Genomic DNA, 14,417 nt, shown 5'->3' on the forward strand with positions numbered 1-14,417 from the left:
TGGCGTTAGTCTTTACTAGGTTGATGTTCCCTTCTATCATATGGTATCACCTTCGGCAGGACTTAATTAAGTTTGTTGTGTGCGCGTTATACAGTTTTCAAATTCAACAAAGTCCCTCGAGACTTACTTGAAGGTTACTGTCCTGCTGGAAATAAAGGTAAAAGTCTGAAGGTCCAGTCTCCCACAGCCGCTGCCATAAGTGGTTGTGGGTGTCCACTATTTATATCAGCGGCTGCCTATGACACATGCGCGAGTGACATCATGGGGGAGCACGCTGTGATGAACAATAATTAGGGTTTGATAATCTTACAAAACATGCATGCCAGAAGGCCGGTTTATATATTTATACTGGTCGGTTAACAAATTTGATAGAAAATGGGAATCATCAGTGATTGGCCTACTGCATTTACCAGTGACGTCATCACGCGCATGCGCATGTGACATCATTGGTAAATAGATAATCTCTGGTAAAAAGAATGGACAATGTTAAAAGGTAATGAAAGCAAGTAACTCATGCAGCCGTTAGTATAGCTAGCTGAAAGGTCAAAGTAGAGAACTGTTGCAAAGGAAGTGGAGCATCATAAAAAAAAACAATCTAATGTATTGGCTATAGCTAAGATGCGGTTAAAACGGAGAGCAATGGTGTCCTAAACAACTGTAAATGTTAATAACTCAGTGGTTCCCACATATTAAGTGGTCAGAAGGATGGATGATGGTACAAGAACAACTGTAAAGTGATATGGGTAAAATCCCAAGGATAAGTTACACTGATACTAAGTGTAATGTACATACGATGTAAGGGGCTGTTCGTATGATCAACAGACCTGAATACAAAAGTAGAGTGTGGATATGTTGATATCCATTCTGATGTCCATAATAGTTCAAATTAAAAAGGGATAAAAGCAATGAATCTTGAATAGGAAATGTACTAGATCCAGTTACCGTTACTTACAAACTGGATAAATATAATAAAATGTGTAGTGGCAGGTCCCTAACAGCCTATACACATTTGTAAGAAAGGTACTGCCTAGGCAGAATTGTCAGCACTAGGCCAGTAGGTATGTAAAAGATTGATTATCTCTAAATGCAGAAGGTTCTTCGCTCTTTACCTGTTCACCTTCGTGCTCCTGTGGTGTCGGCTTCCATTCTTGGAATGATCGACTACTGTAACTCTCTGTACCCCGCTCTGCCTCTGTATCTTTTGAATAGGCTACAGGTGTTACAAAATTCTTCTGCCAGAGCTGTCACTGCTTTCAGTGCTTTTATCTCGCCAGTGCTTCACTACCTGCACTGGCTGCCTGTTGCACACCGTATTGAATTCAAGGCACTCGGCATCATCCATCATGCTTTTTATCGAGTTGGTGCAGAGTACCTTCAGGACAAATTCCGTCCATATGTTCCCGCCTGATCTTTAAGATCAGAGCATGCTTTCCTCATCTAGGTACATAGTTATACAAGCTGGCGGGTGGGAGGACGTGCATTGTGTGGCGCCGGCAGTACTGTGGAACGAACTGCCATGCACCCTACACGCGATAAACAATCATTTGTTGTTTCGTCAACAACTTCAGACCCTTCTTGTCTGATCTTTTATTGGTCCCCTGCTACGTCTCCTATGTTTCTTGACGCCTTTTTTGGCGTATGTCTGCGATATACAAGTTCTGTTAACATAACAGTGATGCAGTATGCCTTACATGTGTGGCCCTATAGGAAAACCTTGGATGAGTATGTTTAACTATTCCAGAGGGTGGCAGAGGAACGCTTTGTTCACAAATGAATCCTACTGTTGGGAACAGTTCTCACATGGACAGGGTGCAAAATATCACTCGCCACTAGACATCGACTACTGATATTTGACTCTTGGCTAGCAAGAAATGGTGGGCTGTGTTTATGTATAGAATTAAGGTGACAAGCAATTTTTTGTAGCTGGCTAGTAGCTTGAATTCTTTCCCCATGACCTGGACACCACCTGTCTGCTGCCATGAGTGGATGCTTCATCTGGGGCATGCAGGTTCTCAGCATGGCCCATGGAGTGTATTTTTCAAACGCAACGGTGGGGTGGGGGGTCTTACACTGGAGAGGTGTAGGCTGCACAATTGCTGCTAAATGACATTGAACAGTGCGACCCCCCCCCCCAAAGATCTCCTTTGCTTATCGGTAAGTAATTTACTGTTTATAACTAACTTGGACAGTGCTTCAACATTTCTACTCACTTCTGTAAGGAAGGCATTGTATCAATCGGTGAGAACAGACCAAAGTGATCACAGTTCAAGGGTGTTGAACTTTCAAAATGGGTTTCAAAGACACTGGTCTAATCCTAAATGTATGTGATCAAGCTTCAACCATCAAATAGTAACATAGTCCTAGTAGTCTTGTCAAAATAAAAGGGCCTATACTAATAAACCTATTGCCTAAAACTAATAAATCCTTATTTCTAAATACAAATGGTGTGGGAAACAATGTTTTGCAAAGGAGAAGTGTTTAAGAAATTATATTTCTGATGTTTGTTAATCTGTTTAGAATCACATGCTGTGCATAGGTCCGACATCCAGTGGTCACTGCAGAGGATTGCATTTTGTTTTTCGTAGTCGAAAAGGGGACGTCGACAAGGCGTGTCTGTAACACTATCCCTAAAGTGACGTGCGTTGTACCCACAATCCCTCACGCGTCGAGGTCCCTCAGATTGTTTTTTTCCGCCCAGCTACTGGTCGCCTTTATGCGGAGCTCCTCGAGAGACATGGCCAAATAGTTTCTTCGACCTTTGGTTGTTTGTTATTAATATCAATAACGTAGATCCCTCCCTATACGCAGAGCTGTTTCTCTGCCGAGCAAGATCTTTGACGGAAGGACGAGCGGAGGGGATCCTTTGGCGCTGCCGAACACGTGGCCTGGCCTCGCCGGCCATACACAGTAGGGAGAGTGGGGTTGTGTGGTCTTTCTTTCTCTTTAAGAATGCCTTTCTCTTTCCCCTCCCTCTCTTTCGAGGTCGTAGTCACACTTCTTGCCCTCAGCTATGCAGAGGACGCCATTTAGGTTTTGCCCGCTTTGCAAGGGTAAATGTACCTGGAAGGATAAGCACAAACGGTGCAACCGTTACTTACCCCTCGATCACCAGGAGGACGGCTGTGCGGCCTGTAAATTACTAAAGCCCAAAACTCTAAAAAAACGCAGGGTCAAAAGGTGGGCGGCCCACGCCATGTCTAGGCCTGACTCCTCGCCCGCTGCCGCCGAATGTGACGAGGACAGTGACTACAAGGCCCCCGTAACAGAGTTTGTAGACCTCTCAAAGGAGCGTTCACGCTCCTCCTCGTCCGTCCCCGGCCCCGACAAGCCCGGCCCACGCCCATCTTATGGGGATGAACATCCCAGCGACAAGGACGCACACGGAAAAACACCAAAGCACATACCCCCCGGCACGCATTCGTCAAAGACGAAGGCAGCCATAGCGCCAACGGGGACACCGGGCCCACCGGCGTCTTCCGCCGACCGTAAGGGTCGTCAGCCCTCCCCGCCACCGCCTCTGCGACAGGCGATTGGGCATTCTAAAGATAAGGGCGCTAACACCAAAACCTCCGGCGACGCGCATCGTAAGAGCGCTCACGTTGCCAGCAAGGACTCGACGAGCAAGGACTCGACGTTACATAGCGCGACGGCGACCGATCCCTCGGAAGAGAGAATGATCGCTGAAAGCCTCGCGCGCATATCATCTAAGGACGGCCAGAGACATACGGCGAGTGAGACGCTGAAAACCGCGCACAAGGCCAAAGATAAGCCGAAAGCGCAGGAAAACAGATCAGGCCAGTTCCCGCCACCGACGGAAGGCCAGAGCCAGCGAGAGGGCTTCTCAGAAGGCAAAGGCACACTTTCTTCGCCGTTATGGGACAGAACCAGACAACTACAGGAGGAAGAAACTCCTTTTTCATTCCCAGTCTGTCCTGGCCGACCTCTGTGGACCTTTGAAAGGTTCCAGACCTGTATGGATAAACTAGACAGGTTCATGCCCATCCCAGAAGACAGGGCACCCAAGAGACCAAGGGAGGCACCCCTGGAGAGTCCAAGGGCTAAATACCAGAAGTTTTATAACCCCATACAGGAGGACATATACTCTTACGACCTCACTGAAGAAGACTCCCACTTCCAGGAGGAAGATGAGTTCACCTATGTTGAAGACCAACAAGAAGAGGAAGGTTTTCACGAGGACACTAACTTAGGTGAGGAGGGATTCCAGGAGGACACAGGCGAGGGTGACCCAAATCCCTGGCAGTCACCAGCTAGGTCTACAGACACAGGCAGTAGCAGTATAGTCATCAGGTCTACTGAAACTACACCAGTCAGGAACCCTTCACCTATTGATGATCAACCCACCTTCAATGCACTGCCGAAGAAGGCAGCAGCACATTTTGAACTTGAAACTGGGGAGGTCACCCCAGACACCGATTTTTGTGGAGAGGATTATCAAAGAAAACCCCCCCACTAGCCAAACTATCCCCATCCTCGCCTCAGTTAAGAGACGTATTACCCCTTGTCTGTCCACTCCTGCACTGGTGAGAGGGGTCAATCCGAGGATTGAGAAACTGTTCTCTCCCTCTAAATCAGACCCATTATATATTAAGGGTCACTCAATCCCGGACTCCCTGGTCATGACCAACACCAGGAAAAGGGCCGGAGTCCCACTATCTACCAGCGAGGCACCCCCAGATAAAGAGGGGAAGAAGCTTTATGCCCTAGCCAAGAGAATCACCACCTCTGCAGCATTCTCTACCAGAATTGCCAATAATAACACACTATAGGCAAGCTACGCTGATGCTCAATAGGAAAAGCTTAAACAGTGCATTGAAGAAGCTCCCGAACCCCTAAGAACTCGTTTGCTGGCTACAGTTAACGAGGGCTCTCTGGTCAACCAAAGCATCGTCAAGAATACCCTTGATGCAGCAGAGACGGCTGGCCGCACTTTGGTACAAGGAATTTTGCTGAAGCGTCACGTCTGGCTTCGCAATTCCGGGTTTAAGGCAGAAACACAAGGGTCCCTTATTAATAAGCCCATAGAGGAGTCCTACCTCTTTGGGAAAGTAGTTGATTACGCGCTGGAGAACGCGAAGAATGAATTTGACACAATAAAGACCTTAGACCAAATTTCAAAACCCCCTAACAGGCGGGGATTTGGTAATAAGCGCTTTTTTCGTGGCCAACGCCAGCAACAAAACCAACAGTATTCTGCCAGCAACTACCAAGGAAATAGTGGCCAGTACAATCAGAGGGGTCAACGCTGTGGCAAAGGGAGAGGCCGGGGTTCCACCCCCAGAGGCTCCCAAGCCACCAACACCACCAAGTGACGCGAAGATTTGCGTCCCCTCCCATGCAACGCTGGTCAGGGGCCGGTTAACATCCTTTCGTCCAGCATGGGAGGGAGTAATATCAGACCGCTGGGTGCTTTCCACCGTAGCCCGCGGCTACTGTATAGAGTTCAACAGCTCCCCAACATACAGACCCCCGAGGGGACGCTGCATGACACCAGAACACCTCGCCATCCTTCTCCAAGAAGTGAACCAACTGCTGGAAAAAGGAGCCATAGAGGTCATGCCTCTATCTCAGGTAACAGAAGGTATTTATTCAGTGTACTTCCTTGTACCCAAAAAGGATCTAACCATGCGCCCTGTATTAGATCTGCGCCCAGCGAACAAGTTTGTCAAACCCCAAAAGTTTCGTATGGTGACCTTACAGGAGGTGATCCCACTGCTATCACATGGAGATTGCATGGCGACACTGGACATGAAAGATGCATACTTTCATATTTTAATGCTGCCAGCACACAGAAAATTCCTCAGGTTCATGATAGAGGGCAAACGCTACCAGTTCAGAGTGCTACCCTTCGGCATAGCATCTGCTCCAAGGGTATTCACGAAGGTACTGGAGTGGCAGCGGCCCACCTGCGCAGGTTATCCATCCCAGTATACCCTTACCTCGACGACTGGCTCATAACGGGGGACATGCTTCTCAAACACCCAAAAGACTGTAGACCTTTTTGTTCCAGCTGGGCTTCTCCATCAACAAGAAGAAGTCCAGCTTAGTCCCCACCCAAGTCAAACAATTCCTAGGGGCTCTAATTCGAACAAAGGACGGCCTCGTCTTCCCCTCCGAGAGGGTCCAAAACATACTGTTTCAGATCTCCCAATATGTGGCAGGTCGAGAGATGACGGTGCGCAAAGCGATGCGCTTGCTAGGAATGATGGCGCCGTGTATTTATTTGGTACCTCACGCGCGCCTGCGCATGCGCCCAATGCAAGAGTGGCTCAACAGCCAGTGGTGTCAGGCCAGCGGACAATTGGACGATCTAGTGGTGGTCTTGCAGGCCTTGGTTCTCTCGCTACGGTGGTGGACAAAGGAAAACCTGATAACAGGGAAACCTTTTGCCACACCCGCGGTGGAGGCCACTCTAACCACGGACGCATCCCTCACAGGATTGGGGGCTCACCTATCCCATCAGACTGCTCACAGAGTGTGGACTCCGAGCGTAGCATCCAAGCACATAAACCTACTGGAGCTACTGGCGGTTTTCAAAGCACTAAAAGCCTTCCAAGAACACCTACAAGGGAAGACAGTGATGGTCCTTACAGACGGCACCACAGCCATGTACTACATCAACAAGCAGGGGGGGCACCCACTCTCCAGGACTGTCCAAGCTGTCCCAGAATATATGGAAGTGGGCTCTCAGACACATGTTCCTACTGTCACAACACGTACCAGGGGAACTCAATCTGCTAGCAGACAAACTCAGCAGAGACTTCCCCCTGCCCGAAGAGTACGAATGGCGATTGCACGAAGACATCGTCTTAGACGTCTTCACGCAATGGGGATTCCCCGAAATAGACCTGTTCGCAACTCTGGAGAACTCACAATGCCAAAGTTACGCCTCCAGGTACCCCCAGAACCAGTCCAAGGGGAACGGTCTGTCGATTCAATGGTCAGGGAAATTTGTTTACGTTTCCCCCCCCACCCCCCCCCGACTCCCTTTCTCAACAAAGTTGTGCACAAGATGCACCAGGAACAAGTTAACATGATACTAGTGGCCCCGATGTGGGCCCGGCAGCCATGGTTCGCTCACTTGATGGAGATGTCTCTATCTCCCCCAGTGAAACTTCCCGCCCACACAAGGGCAGGACACTGCATCCATGCCCTCAGAACATGAACTTAGCAGCCTGGCTCCTGAGATCATAGAATTTGGACATCTACAACTCCCGCAGAGATGTATGGACATCCTCAGGGAAGCCAGAAAACCTAATACTCGCCACTGCTATTCTAGCAAGTGGAGAAGATTTGTCATCTGGTGTAGAGGAAAGAGCATCAACCCGGTTGACTGCTCTCCCACACATATTGTTCTGTACCTGACCCATTTATTGGATTCAGGTCTAGTGTTCAATTCCATTAAAGTCCACCTGGCGGCACTTTCTGCATACACCACTTCCCAACTTAAAGTGTCGTGGTGGAAGATCCCAGTTATCAAGGCCTTCATGGAGGGGGTAAAGAGAATACACCCCCCAATAGCTAACCCAGCTCCCGGATGGGACTTAAATGTGGTACTTACCAGACTCATGGGCTCGCCATTTGAACCCATGCACAAGGCAACTCTTAAGGACCTCCCTCTTAAGACTGTTTTTCTAATACCTATCACCTCCATTAGGAGAGTTAGTGAACTACACACTCTTTCTGTTCAAGACTCCTTCGTAACAGTTCACAAAGATAAGGTGGTTCTATGCACACACCCAAGGTTTGCACCGAAATTCATCTCGAAGTTCCATGTAAACCAGTCTATAGAACTACCAACGTTCTTTCAAAACCCTTCCAACTTGGGAGAAAAAAGTCTGCATACACTGGATGTACGCAGAGCTGTCATGTTCTACATGGAAAGAACCAGGCCACTGAGAAAGACTAATCAGTTCTTTGTCTCGGTGGCAGCAGGAAGAGAAGGAGATGCAGCCTCAAAGTCCACTATATCTAGATGGATTGCTCAATGCATCACTCTCTGTTACACTCTTGCTAAGAGATAACTACCCTTCAAGCCAAGAGCACATTCTACTTGAGGCACTGGGGCATCCATAGCATTCATTGCAAATGTTCCCCTTGAGTCCATCTGCAAAGCGGCTACCTGGAGTTCTGTGCACACCTTTACAAAACACTACTGCCTAGATGCACACTCTGGATCTGACTCCCAGGTGGGACAGGCAGTATTAAGACATCTTTTCTCTACTGTTCCTTCTCATAACCCACCGCCAACTCCGGGTACTGCTCGCTAGTCTATGCACAGCATGTGATTCTAAGCAGATTAACAAACATCAGAAGACAATTTACTTACAACCATCAGAAATGCTTTTACGGTAAGTATCTGCTTAGATTCACATGCGCCCACCCTTCCTGCCCGCTCGTATGGAAGGAACATAGACATCTTTCTACATCTCTTTCTTTTCTGTACTCACTCACGTATAGAGGGCTCCCTCAGGGCAGAAAAAATACAAACAGAGGGACCTCGACGCGTGAGGGATTGTGGGTACAACGCATGTCACTATAGGGATAGTGTTACAGACACGCCTTGTCGACGTCCCCTTTTCGACTACGAAAAACAAAATGCAATACTCCGCAGTGACCACTGGATGTCGGACCTATGCACAGCATGTGAATCTAAGCAGATACAACCATCAGAAATGCTTTTACGGTAAGTAATGCATTGTCATCTGGATAGTTGAGCCGTTGGCTTCCCTTCCCCACGTTTTCAGCACAGGACAAGGCGGCACATTCGAGCTTGGCACACACTCTGGCTTCTCTGGCTTCTCTGGCAGGAGAATGCAGTTCAAAACCTCAGTACCAGGACATTCTGTCCCAAAGTCTCTTTGCCATTTAAAGTCTCCTTTTACAGCAGGCCTGATGAGACAAACATGAACGTTAATTTCTTCTCAGGGTTTTCACGTGCACTTTCTGGGGTGATTTATTGTTCACCCCGGGTCCCTCTCCGTCGGGGTCAGACCGACCTTAACACAATGTTCTCAATTTGTTTCCCGCAATCGGGCTCAGACCGATTTATCTCATTTTCCAATCTTTCCTTTTTGTATCAAAAAATCAAAGACTTTCGACTGTGCGCAGGGTTCTGCTTGACCCGTCGCAGGACCACTTCGATTCACAAACTCTTTCTCCTTAACTCTTAAGCTTTCACTTCTGCCACTTCTCGGTTGGATACCTTACAGAGACCTTTGATTGAGCATGCACACAGTGCCGGACCACTCTGTCCAATGTATCTTATCTTTCTTTTCAAAGTTCAAGCATTTATCAGCAGATTAACTTTACTTGCGTCGTTCATCACATGTGTTTTAACAATGTTCTTCCAGAGCACGTTATACACTGTTTCTGCTTGTAACCTTGGCTTCAACACAGACCGATCTATCGGTCTCTCCAACTCGCTGGCTGTGTTGATTTCTCTGTCGCTACTTTGTTCTTGGAGCCAAGGACGGTGCCACAGCGGCTGCTGCTTTTCCCTGACTCAATTAGGAGCAGCGCCGGAACCTCTGACACACAATGCAGGATTCCTTGGACTGGTTTTGTCGCCTTAAACTATCCAATCTCGAGGTCTCTTGAAAGTAACGGTTTCTTGCCGCAAAGGTCAAGGGAATTTCCCTCCTTGCAAACCCCTCGTAGTTCAGTCTTTCGTCCCTCGTTCAGCTGCCTTCTTGAAGGTGCTGTTTCCTCGTATGTTTTGCCTCGCTCAGTGTTTTTGTGTTACGCCTTTTTATCTTTGTGGGGCCGTTTAATGGAAGTTGTGTGTGTGTGTGTGTGTGTGTGTGTGATGGTCAGTAATTGCCTGACCGCGCCCAACCATTGTATTGGGACAGGTCACATTTACTGCTCGGGTGTTAGTCTGTTTTCTCCCAGAGCGCACAGTCCTTGTGAGTGTGTTCGTGTAGGAAAAGGGGGGTTGGGGGGGGTGGTGTCCTTATGTATCCTACCTCGTAGGGTGCGGTAAAGGTGTTACAGGGAAGGGGATACTGCATCTCACCATCCGGTGTCCCACTCTCTGAAGACCACTCATCCAGGTGATCCTCCTGCACTGGTCCATCCCCAGGAACTCGATCCAAAAGCGATGGCTGTGTCCTGGCCACCTGGATGACAGATCCCCAGGGACTATTGGGTGAGACACCTTCTGGTTTCTCACACTACCTATTGGTGAGGGATAGGTTCACTCTTGGCGAGAAAGAAATGGTGTGCTGTCTTCTTCACGTAAGGAACTGGTTTTCATGCAGGGCTGTTTGAGTTTTTTACCTGTCAATATTAACTTGCAAATTGACATTTTTTTTCTCCATTGCTTAGACTGAGGAGCTGATGACGAAGATAGGAATAAGAAAAGTGGGCACCAACTCCTAATTGAGGATTTAAACATTATCTGCTCCTCTGTATCAGCAGTAAGTTTAGAATGTTAATCCAAAAGTACATCTCTCTGTGGCATGGAGCACAATCCACCCGGGTTCTTTATTTGAAGGGGAGGGGGACGGTGCTGCCTGCTGGCTTCCAAATTAGTTTTCGACCGCCCCCGAATCCCTCCCTCGTCCCCCCGCTAGTTTAAGAAAAAAAAAACACTTTTGTCATGTGGAGCATGTTTGAGCTCTGCAAAAAAATGCAGGCCGCAATAATGAGGCTGGCAGGATGTGGAAAGTCTGACCCCGCCGCACCTCGTTATTGTGCCATCAGTGTACACACGCTAACTGACAGGGGACCTTTCTCATGTCAGTCATCGTGCTCTGCACTGCGTAGAAGTGAGTTGGTCTATCCGGGTGTGTGTTGCTGTGGAGTAGAAGGTAAATGAAGTAGAATGTGTCCATGTATGTGTTTGTATCTCTGTGCATGCAAGGAGTTGTCTGAATGCTATATGAATGTGCAGGGGAATGAGTGTATATTGTATGTGTGTGAAGCATAGCATGTGTGTCTGCGTCTATGGTGGGGGAGAGGGTGTGGGCTGCTGGCAAGCATGGCATTTTTTTGACAGTTTATGAAGGGCAAAGCAAACCAAAGTGGTGTTATGTGGCTAGACTGACCTACATTAGTGGCGTCACTCTGCATATATTTTTTACTGAGGTTCGAGGGTAAAGCAAACCTAAGTGTTATTACCTGGCTAGACCTTGCTAGGTTGGAACAGCCAGTTTGTATATATTTTTGCGCTGTGACGGCATTTTCTTTTCCTTTTTTATTTTTTTTTTACTGGTTGGTGAAGCCAGACATTCTTGTATGCAATACTACACATTTATTGGTAGAGCCACCACAAAATAAGTGTGTGTGTGTGTGTGTGTGTGTGTGTGTGTATATGTATATATATATATATATATATATATATATATATATATATGATTTGTGTTTTACTAGCACATGCATCACATCATGAAAATGTGTTGGTGACTTGCATAGATAGTTTTTTTTTTTTTTCTTCTTTTTCATGTGCTACCGTACAAAACCGATTTCAGACTGTGGCGTTTTACCCAATTGTTACACATGTGTGCTGTAAAACACACCATTTTAACCTATTTTTAAAATATTCTCTTTGATCGAGATGCCAGCCACCACTGGATTTCAATTAATATACATATGCACTGAGTGGCCCTGAGGGTGAGGTATTGTACCAGACAACCAGCCTTGATCTCCTCGTGAACAATTATTTAATCTCATCGGAACATACCCATTGTTGGGGGCCTCATAGAGTCTGGTGCATTGAAGCCCAGTAAATGTACTCAACTTTACGATTAGGCTATGCTTGAGACCTGAACACTGTGGTGAAGAGGTGCATAATCTTGAGCCTTGCAGCTTGTGCACTGGAAGAGCGGCCTTTTAGTAGACCGCATTTAATGTGGAGAGGAGCATCTTGCATGCATTTTAAAAATGAGTTAAATTCACTTCAAGTTGGTAGTCCTTAATTTCTTTGAAAGCGAGTTCGATGGACCATTGGTTCCATAAAAAAGTATACTTGTATTTTTGCGAACTTTCCAGGGAATCTCACTCAATATGAAATCCCTCTTCCTGAAAAATGTTGGCATATCTAAGAGTTGAAATCCAACTTTTTCCGAGAGCCAGAAGGTTTGCGCCAATATGTGATCAAGGAAGTGTTAGCTCACCAATTACTCTTGGTTGTTTATTTATTACATTTATATAGCGCACCTAACCCATGGTAATCTGGGCGCTTGTTCTTAAGAATATGGTTACAGGTGAGACAAGGCAGTCTTGGGCATTGTGAGATTGGTTACATCCAGTTATTTTCAAACTTGCTCATAAGAAACTGCTTAGTAAATTGGTTACATCCGATTACAGGTGATAAAAGGCAGTCTTGGGCATCGCGCGATTGGTTAACTCCAGTTACTTATAAACTTGCTCGTAGTGAATTGCTTAATGAGTTGGTTACATCCAGTTACTTGCAACTTAGTCATGATCTCATACATACTTGCAGCATACATGTGCTTAAGAAGATTGGTTGCTACCAGTTACTTTTATCTTAGTCATGATCAGGTACATACTAGCGAATTTCATCTTGATTGGGTACATCCGCATTGTTTGCCTTCTGGTGCAAACAGGCTGACTCAGGCTTTGAGTTCATAGGTTTGCTCGTGCCATCTAGTGGGGCTGAAGGTGGAAGCTAATAGGATTAGTGGTCTTTTTTGAGGTCTTGTTTGAAAAGCCAGGTTTTGAGCTGTTTTCTTGTGTAGATGATTTATTAAAATGTGTATTAAGTAATTGGTGGAACGTTTTCAAGTTTTATTATTATTGTATCTGAACTGCAGGATGGAAGACAAATGAAGTCTGCATTGCACACTTGCATCGGTGAGCAGGCTGTCCTCTGTGCTAGAAGTTTAGCGGTCATTTCGGCTGAATTGTCCGCATTTTTTAATAACTTAATTTGTTATGTACTTGGCTATGCCTAAACTCTGATAGTTGTGTGGTTTGCTTAAATAAGTTTGAAATGAGACCCATTGCTTATATTTTTGGTCACAAGTGAATCCAGTAATATTTAGACTGTGGTGGTAGGGTGTCTCTTAGGGACCAAGAACTTCATGGCATTGCTGCAGTGAAATTGGTAAAAGGCAAATGTATGGTAATAAAGGGCTCCCGCAAGTAGCACAGACCATACCAGAGCCCCATTCCCCTCCCTGTTCGTAACAGTTAATCTCTTGAGAGCAGCAACACCTCATAAAAGGGGTCACAGTGAGATGAGAACTGCACGTTCCCAAGCAAAGCATTATTTACAACGCAGATGTCTTTGACTGTTTACATATTTTAATCTATTTAGCCAGCATCACTGCACAAGATGTTGCCTTTAACATCTTTGAAAGTCAAAGATTTGCTTTAGAAATTGTGCCACAGGATTCTAGAACTGGCGGTTTAATATAATGGCTGCTGGGGGACTTCGCTCCTACCTTGGAGATCCTGTAAAATAGTATAATATGGCAGACTCAATTCACATGGTGGAACCCCCATCATCGAAGTTCCAGATTGGATGAGGATTAGTTTACTGAGGTTTTGGAAGGTGACTCTCCGCCATCCAAAAGAGTCAGAGATGATGGACTGGTTGCTGCCCGTGCTGAAGGGCAGCCTGCTGAGTATTACCTGCCTGAAGTCGTGGAAGGAGCTGTTATAGGGAATATCAAACAGATGGAGCTGAAGATGAAGAAGGATCAGGCTCTCTTAAAGGAGCATAATGAAGAACTAGAGGTTAGGGTTTCTAATTCTGAAGACAAATTTGAAGCCCTGGAAGAGCAAGCGTAGCATCCGAATTGGATGCTGCCCACAAGAAGATCTCTGAACAAGAAAAATATTCCAGGCGATCTAACATAAGGATTACTATTTTTCCTGCGGGCATGGAGAATGGTCGCCCTTTGACTTTCAGCAAAAGGTGCTGCCTAAAATACTGTATCTTCCCCCAGGAAAGCTGCTGGAAATTAAGAGTGCTTATCACACTATTGCCCCAAAGACTGCTGCTGGTAACCTCATTGCGCCTTTCTGATACTTTGAATGTTTCCAGTGGAGGAGTTACTGATGAGGAAGGCTAGAGACCTTGGGGATTTGAAATGGAGTGATAACTACGAGGTTATGCTCTTCAAGGATTGCATCAGAGAAGTCACTGCACAAAGAAAACTATTTCTGGATTCCAAGTGTTTGGCAAGGTAAAAGCATTTTTCATACCATATGGTTTATCCTGTTATATTCACGGTCGTTGTGGATGGGACTGTGCACTCCTTCACGGATTACATGAAGGCTCATTCATTTTTGGCAGATTTCCAGTCTGGGCATGAAAGGTGTGCATCCCAGGAAACCAAAACACTGACTTAGATTTAATTAGTCTGTTGGTGCCTTTGAACTACTTTATTTACATACTGATTTTTTTAAATCGTTTTTTTTTACAC

At 46.3% G+C, this 14,417-nt stretch overlaps 1 protein-coding gene across 2 annotated transcripts in view; it reads left to right on the forward strand.

The window, feature by feature from the left end:
* XPO6 (exportin 6) overlaps window positions 1–14,417 on the forward strand; it is a 1,073,945-nt gene that overhangs the window by 85,672 nt on the left and 973,856 nt on the right. The window lies entirely within an intron of this gene.

Source organism: Ambystoma mexicanum, chromosome 2q (assembly GCF_040938575.1).
Source record: "Ambystoma mexicanum isolate Mex_15411 chromosome 2q, UKY_AmexF1_1, whole genome shotgun sequence".
Taxonomy (NCBI): domain Eukaryota; kingdom Metazoa; phylum Chordata; class Amphibia; order Caudata; family Ambystomatidae; genus Ambystoma; species Ambystoma mexicanum.